Raw genomic sequence first — 8,674 nt, 5'->3', positions numbered from 1 at the left:
CCAAATTGAATGAAAGTTGCGTACATATCTGAGGATCACTCACGTAAATTGGCTTAATTTTCTGAGCTACCTACGGGGAGGCAGGTCGAAATTCGTGACAGACAAAGAAATCTGTTTCAGCGCAGTAATCCAAATCTAGTATCAACCTTTCTATCAAAGACTTTACTTGGCACAACAATGCAATAAAATAAGATAAGGAGAGGTTGCTACAGTAGTAACAACTTCCAAGACTCAAATATAAAACAAAAGTACTGTAGCAAAATAAACACATGGGTTATCTCTCAAGAAGTTCTTTCTTTATAGCCATTAAGATGGGCTCAGCAGTTTTTATGATGCACTCGCAAGAAATAGTAGTTGAAGCAAAAGAGAGCATCAAGAGGCAAATTCAAAACAAATTTAAGTCTAACATGCTTCCTATGCATAGGCATCTTGTAAATAAACAAGTTCATGAAGAGCAAAGTAACAAGCATAGGAAGATAGAACAAGTGTAGCTTCAAAAATTTCAGCACATAGAGAGGTGTTTTAGTAACATGAAAATTTCTACAACCATATTTTCCTCTCTCACAATAACTTTCAGTAGCATCATGAGCAAACTCAACAATATAACTATCACATAAATCATTCTTATCATGAGTCTCATGCATAAAATTATTACTACTCCCAACATAAGCATAGTTATTCTTATTAATTGTAGTAGGAGAAAATTCAACAAAGTAGCTATCATTATTATTCTCATCATCAAATATAGGAGGCATATTGTAATCATAATCAAATTTATCCTCCATAACAGGCGGTACTAAAAGACTACTATCATTATAATCATCATAAATAGGAGGCAAAGTATCATCAAAGTAAATTTTCTCCTCAATGCTTGGGGGACTAAAAATATCATGCTCATCAAAACCAGCTTCCCCAAGCTTAGAATTTTCCATATCATTAGCAACAATGGTATTCAAAGTATTCATGCTAATATGTTCCATGGGTTTTTTAATTTTCGCATCAAACCATCCATGTCTTAGATCAGGAAATAGAATAAGAAGCTCATTGTCGTCCATTATGCCAAACTAGTGTAAACAAGAAACAAAAAGATGCAATTGCAGGATCTAAAGGAAATAGCTTCGAGTACTTACAACGGCGAAAATAGCTTAGTAGCCGAGATCCGGAGTGTGAGTACCTTTTACTTTTCCTCCCCGACAACGGCGCCGAGAAAATAGCTTGATGTCTACGGGTGCTTCTATTCTTGTAGACGGTGTTGGGCCTCCAAGAGCGAGAGGTTTGTAGAACGGCGAGCAAGTTTCCCTTAAGTGGATCACCCAAGGTTTATCGAACTCGGGGAGGAAGAGGTCAAAGATATCCCTCTCATGCAACCACTGCAACCACAAAGCAAGAAGTCTCTTGTGTCCCCAACACACCTAGTAGGTGCACTAGTTCGGCGAAGAGATAGTGAAATACGAGGTGGTATAAATAAGTAGTAGCAACGGCACCGGAAAAGTGCTTTGCCCGGGACGAGTAAACAAGCGGTAGTAACGCAGCGAGTAGTAACGCGATAAAACGAGTAAACAAGCAGCGATAGCGATATTTAGGAACAAGGCCTAGGGATCATACTTTCACTAGTGGACACTCTCAACATTGATCACATAACGAGAATAGATAAATGCATACTCTACACTCTTGTTGGATGATGAACACCATTGCGTAGGATTACACGAACCCTCAATGCCGGAGTTAACAAGCTCCACAATTCAATGTTCATATTTAAATAACCTTAGAGTGCATGAAAGATCAACATAACCAAATAGATCACATCAATACCGTCATAGTAATAGTTAACTTCACAATCTACAAGAGATCATGATCATAGCCTACGACAAGAACCACACGGTGCACACACTAGTCACCTTTACACCATGCAGGAGGAATAGACTACTTTAATAACATCACTAGAGTAGCACATAGATGAATTGTGATACAAAACACATTGCAATCATAAAGAGATATAAATAAGCACTTCACTACGCCATTCATAACGGTGAATAAGTATTCCGTGAAATATAGCCTAAGAGACCCACACGGTGCACACACTAGTCACCTTTACACACGTGGGACAAGGAGTCTCCGGAGATCACATAAGTAAAATTCACTTGACTAGCATAACGACATCTAGATTACAAGCATCATCATATGAATCTCAATCATGTAAGGCAGCTCATGAGATTATTGTATTGAAGTACATAGGAGAGAGATGAACCACATAGCTACCGGTACAGCCCCGAGCCTCGATGGAGAACTACTCCCTCCTCATGGGAGACGAGCGGCGTTGATGGAGATGGCGGTGGTGTCGATGGAGGAGCCTTCGGGGGCACTTCCCCGTCCCGGCGGAGTGCCGGAACAGAGACTCCTGTCCCCCGGATCTTGGCTTCGCGATGGCGGCGGCTCCGGAAGGTTTCTCGTACCGTGGCTTTTCCGTCTCGAGGTTTTAGGTGCGGGACCTTTATATAGGCGAAGAGGCGGCGTCGGAAGGTCGAAGGGGCGACGACACCATAAGGCGGCGCGGCCGGGGCACGGGCCGCGCCGGCCTATCATCCGGGGCCTGTGTGGCCCCCCTGCGGCGACTCTCGGGTGTTCCGGATGCTTCCGGGCAAAATAGGAACCTGGGCGTTGATTTCGTCCAATTCGAGAATATTTCGTTACTAGGATTTACTGAAACCAAAAACAGCAGAAAACGAGAGCCGGCACTTCGGCATCTTGTTAATAGGTTAGTTCCAGAAAATGCATAAATATGACATAAAATGTGCATATAACATGTAGATATCATCAATAATGTGGCATGGAACATAAGAAATTATCGATACGTCGGAGACGTATCAGCGGCCAGCTCATAGGGCGGCGCGGGCCAAGGCCTGGCCGCGCCGGCCTATGGGGGCACGCCCTCGTGCGTCTCCTCCACTCCGTTTCGATCTCGTAATTTTTCATATTTTCCATAAACAGCAAAAACATTGTTCGGAAAGTAAATCGTGAACTTTTTATTACCTGTCTTGTTACCTATTCAAAGTCGAGTTACGGCGGATTGTCGATTTGACCTTTGATGAAAGCCTCCGGTGTTTCCACTCGAATAACATCAACATCTACATTATAAGAATCACCCGAGATATAATGCTTGAGTCTTTGTCCATTCACCACTTGCGTGGCATTGCCTTGGAGAGAACTAATTTTAATTGCTCTGAACGATACACCTCCTCAACAACATATGGTCCTTACCATTTCGAGAGTAATTTCCATGCAAAGAATCTGAGACGAGACCGATACAATAGGACTTTATCCCCAATATTAAACTCTCTTTTGATAATCCTTCTATCATGCCATTTCTTAACTTTCTCTTTAAAGAGTTTAGCATTTTCATAAGCTTCACTTCTCCATTCATCTAGAGAACTTAATTGCAGCAACCTCTTATTACCGGCTAGTTTAGGATCTTTATTTAGTTCTCTAACGACCCAATAAGCTTTGTGCTCTAGTTCTAAAGGTAAATGACAAGCTTTTCCATAAACCATTTTATAATGTGACATTCCCATGGGGTTTTTATAAGCAGTTCTATAAGCCCATATTGCTTCCTTCAATTTACTAGCCCAATTCTTTCTAGTTTTATTAACAGTCTTTTGCAAGATAGATTTAATTTCTCTATTTGATAGTTCTACTTGCCCACTAGTTTGAGGATGATAAGCGGAAGCAATTCTATGATTAATACCATATTTAGCAAGAGTTTTTCTAAAACCACCATGAATAAAATGAGAACCTCCATCTGTCATAATATATCTAGGAACTCCAAATCTAGGAAAAATAATGTCTAAAAGCATTCTTAAAGAGGTCTCACCATCAGCACTTTTTGTAGGTATGGCTTCCACCCATTTAGTAACATAATCAACAACAAGTATATGAGTGTTACCTTCTGAAGAGGGAAAAGGTCCCATGAAGTCAAATCCCCAACAATCAAACGGTTCAATAACAAGAGTATAATTCATAGGCATTTCATTGCGTTTGGAGATATTATAGACCCTTTGACATTCATCACAAGATAAAATAAACTTCCTTGCATCTTTGAAGAGAGTTGGCCAATAAAAACCTGATTGTAGAACCTTTTGCGCGGTTCTATCTCCGGCGTGATGTCCTCCATAAGCACTACCATGACATTTACTCAATATCTCTTGTTGCTCATATTCGGGAACACATCTTCGCAGAATACCATCCACTCCTTCTTTATATAAGTGTGGGTCATCCCAAAAATAATGCCTCAAGTCATAAAAGAATTTCCTCCTTTGCTTGAGCTGAAAAGGTTGGAGGCAAGTACTTGGAAACAATAAAGTTAGCATAATCGAGCATACCAAGGACTGTCTCGCGAGCTCACCTTTATTACAGCCAATTGTTCATTTGGAAAACTATCATTAACGGGAACGAGGATCATAAGCAATATTTTCCAATCTAGACAAATTATCGAGCAACAGGATTATCAGCACCTTTCCTATCTACAATATGTAAATCAAATTCTTGCAACAGAAGTACCCATCTAATAAGTCTTGGCTTAGCATCTTTCTTTTGCATAAGGTATCTGATTGCAGCATGATCAGTATGAATAGTAACTTTTGAATCAACGATATAAGATCTAAACTTATCACAAGCAAAGACTACAGCTAACAATTCTTTTTCAGTAGTAGCATAATTTCTTTGAGCAGTGATACGTCTCCAACGTATCTATAATTTCTGATGTTCCATGCTTGTTTTATGACAATACCTACATGTTTTGTTCACACTTTATACCGTTTTTATGCGTTTTCCGGCACTAACCTATTGACGAGATGCCGAAAGGCCGATTCTTTGCTACGCTATTTTTGGTTTCAGAAATCCTAGTAAGGAAATATTTTCGGAATCGGACGAAATCAACACCGAAGATCTTATAATTCCCGGAAGCTTCCAGAGCACCGGAGAAAGGCCAGAGGGGAGCCAGGGGCCCCACACCATAGGGCGGCGCGGCCCAAGGGGGGGGCGCGCCCCCCTAGTGTGTGGGTCCCCTGTGGCCCCTCCGACTCCGCCTCTTCGCCTATTTAGTCGTCCCTGACCTAAAACCTCGACCCCGTTCGACGAAACCAGAGAAAACCTTCCAGAGCCGCCGCCATCGCGAAACTCCAATTCGGGGGACAGAAGTCTACGTTCGGCACCCTGCCGGGACGGGGATTGCCCCGGAGTCATCTCCACCGCCGTCTCCACCGCCATCTTCACCGCCATCGTTGTCTCCATGATGAGGAGGGAGTAATTCACCCCGGAGCTGAGGGCTCCGCTGTAGCTATGTGGTTCATCTCTCTCTTTATGTGATCTAGTTGAATATCATCTATGTGCTACTCTAGTGATGTTATTAAAGTAGTCTATTCCTCCTGCACGGTGTAATGGTGACGGTGTGTGCATCGTGTAGTACTTGGCGTGGGTTATGATTGTAATCTCTTGTAGATTATGAAGTTAACTATTGCTATGATAAGTATTGATGTGATCTATGCCTCCTTCATAGTGTGATGGTGACGAGTGTGCATGCTATGTTAGTTCTTGGTGTGATTGTGTTGATCTATCTTGCACTCTAAGGTTATTTAAATATGAACATTGAATATTGTGGAGCTTGTTAACTCCGGCATTGAGGGTTCGTGTAATCCTACACAATTAGTGGTGTTCATCATCCAACAAGAGGGTGTAGAGTAGTCCTATTATGTGATCATTGTTGAGAGTTTCCACTAGTGAAAGCGGGATCCCTAGGCCTTGCTTCCAAGCATCGAATCTCCGTTTGTTTACTGTTTTGTTGCATGTTTACTCGCTGCCATATTTTATTCAGATTGCTATTACCACTCATACTCATCCATATTACTTGCATCGCACTATCTCTTCGCCGAACTAGTGCACCTATACATCTGACAAGTGTATTAGGTGTGTTGGGGACACAAGAGACTTCTTGCTTTGTGGTTGCAGGGTTGCTTGAGAGGGATATCTTTGACCTCTTCCTCCCCGAGATCGATAAACCTTGGGTGATCCACTTAAGGGAAACTTGCTGCTGTTCTACAAACCTCTGCTCTTGGAGGCCCAACGGTGTCTACAAGAATAGAAGCACCCGTAGACATCAAGTACTTTTACGGCGTCGTTGCCGGGGAGGAAAGGTAAAAGGTACTCACACTCCGGATCTCGGCTACTAAGCACTTTTCCGGCACCGTTGTAAGTACTCGAAGCTATTTCCTTTAGATCCTGCAATTGCATCTTTTTGTTTCTTGTTTTACACTAGTAAGGCATAATGGACAACAATGAGCTTCTTATTTTATTTCCTAAGTTAAGACATGAATTGTGTGATGCGAAAATTAAAGAACCTATGGAACCTCATTTGCATGCTAGTAGCAATGTTATTGGTATGAACGCAATCACTTGCTAATGCTATGGATAAGTCTAAGCTTGGGGAAGCTAGTTTACGTGATCTTTTTAGCTTCCCATCCTTAGGGGAGAAAATTTGTTCGATAATGCTTTATCTCCCATATGCGATAACTCTAATGATGCTTGTGATATTTTAAATCCACCTACTGCAAGTCTTGCTTTCAAGATACCCATGAAAATTATTGAACGTGTTATTGATAACCGCTATGAAGGGGATGGAGCTGTCCATCCTGGAGATCATTTCTTGTTTTTGCATGAATTATGCGGGTTATTCAAGTGTGCAGGTATCTCTATGGATGAAGTGAGGAAGAAGCTATTCTCTTTTTCATCTGTCTGGTAAGCGGCGCATTGGTATAAATTGTTGAAGAATAGTCATTCTCTTGGTTGGGAGGAAATTGTACCTCTCTTTTATTCTAAATTTTATCCTCCTCATGAAGTGCATATTGATAGGAATTACATTTATAACTTTTATCCTCGTGATGGAGAGATTATTTCTCAAGCGTGGGGGAGATTGAAGTCACTAATGCTCAATGTCCCATTCATGAGCTCCCCTGTAATGTTATTGTTAACAATTTTTATGCGAGGCTTTCAGGACAACACAAGGACTATCTGGATGCCTGTTCGGAGGGATCTTTCACAAGCAAGGAGGTTGAAGCTAGGTGGGATCTTCTTGATCGGATTGAGGAGAACGCTGAAGGATGGGAGAACAACAAAGGTGAAGAGTCAGGTATAAATTATGATTATGAATGCATTGAAGCTTTTATGGATACTGATAAATTTCGAAATATGAGTGCTACTTATGGTCTTGACTCTCAAGTTGCTGCAAATCTTTATAAAGCCTTTGCCTCTCATTTTGAGTTGCCTAAAAAGAATTTTGATAAGTATCATGAACCTTTTAAAGAGGCTTGCATGAAGAATGAAATTGTTGTTAATGATTGCAATAAGCATGCTCAAACTCCTAAGAATGCTATTTCCTATAAGCATGTTAATTTTTGTGGAATGCATAGACCTTGTGGAATTAATCAAATCAAAGATGAATATTGTATCCATCATATTAATGAAAAAACTAGAAAGTGGGCTAGGGCTAAAGATGATCTTGGTAAAAAGGTTTGTGCCCTCTATCCTTTTATTTGTGAAGTTTGCCATGAAGTGGGTCATTTTAATTTTCAATGCTCCACCAATGATAATTTGAACCCAATGAGTGCTGCAAATTTGTATTGTGATGATGAAATTACTCCTAATCAGCATGATGAACTCACTTTATTTTTGTGGTGTGAAGAGTTATCAAGGAAAATTTCTTTGTTAGATATTAATGATCTTGATATTGATGATGTCCTGCATGGGTGTTTTTCTTATTGCATTGATAATATCCATACAAATACTTACATAAAAAATATTTTAGAAGATGACACCTTGCCAAAATATGATAGGACCGCTGTGTGTTTTGAACTAATTAATGAAAAGGAGGAATCCTCCCAAGTTTCTTCTATTGTTTACGACGATAAATCAGGTTATGCGGACAAGCCACCCTTCAAGCCTCTTCCTCCTAAAGAAGGGAACGAGGAGAAGGAGGAGAAGAAGAAGAAGAAGAAGAAGAAGAAGAAGAAGAACGAAGAAGAAGAAGAAGAAGAATAAAGAGAAAGAGGTAACGGCATATCCCCGCGTGAATGAGATAACGCTAGGTAACAGTAAGTATGTTGCTCCTAATGATTATTATGATAATGAATCTGAATACAATGATCTTCCTATGCCCTTTACATACATTAGTGATCATGATTTGAATGAGCACACTACTTTTGATATTGCAAATCTATGGGAAACTAATTCTGAAAATGATGATGATAATAATTGCCATAGTATCAGTGCTATCCATGCTTCCTCCCATAATGATATAGAAAGCTCTAAGCTTGGGGAAGAGGTGTTTGAAAATCCTTTTGCTACTGATCATTATGTGTTTGATACATCTCCTTCTAATAACAATGATGGTATGGTCACGGATAAACCGATCTGTGAAAGATAACTATTCTATTTCTTATGATGACACTGTGCCTCCAGACCTTTAATGATTATTATAAAGAATGCTATGATATAGGTTATAACTATCCTTATGAAACTTGTCATAGTTATGATTGGATTGCCAAAAACAATTCCCTTAATATGCAACTTGTTTACCATGTTCAAATTCTTGATAATAATCCTGCTCCAATTACTATTAATGAGAAGA

This window comes from Lolium rigidum, chromosome 5 (genome assembly GCF_022539505.1).
Source record: "Lolium rigidum isolate FL_2022 chromosome 5, APGP_CSIRO_Lrig_0.1, whole genome shotgun sequence".
NCBI lineage: Eukaryota > Viridiplantae > Streptophyta > Magnoliopsida > Poales > Poaceae > Lolium > Lolium rigidum.
Note: the sequence above shows the minus strand (reverse complement) of the source record.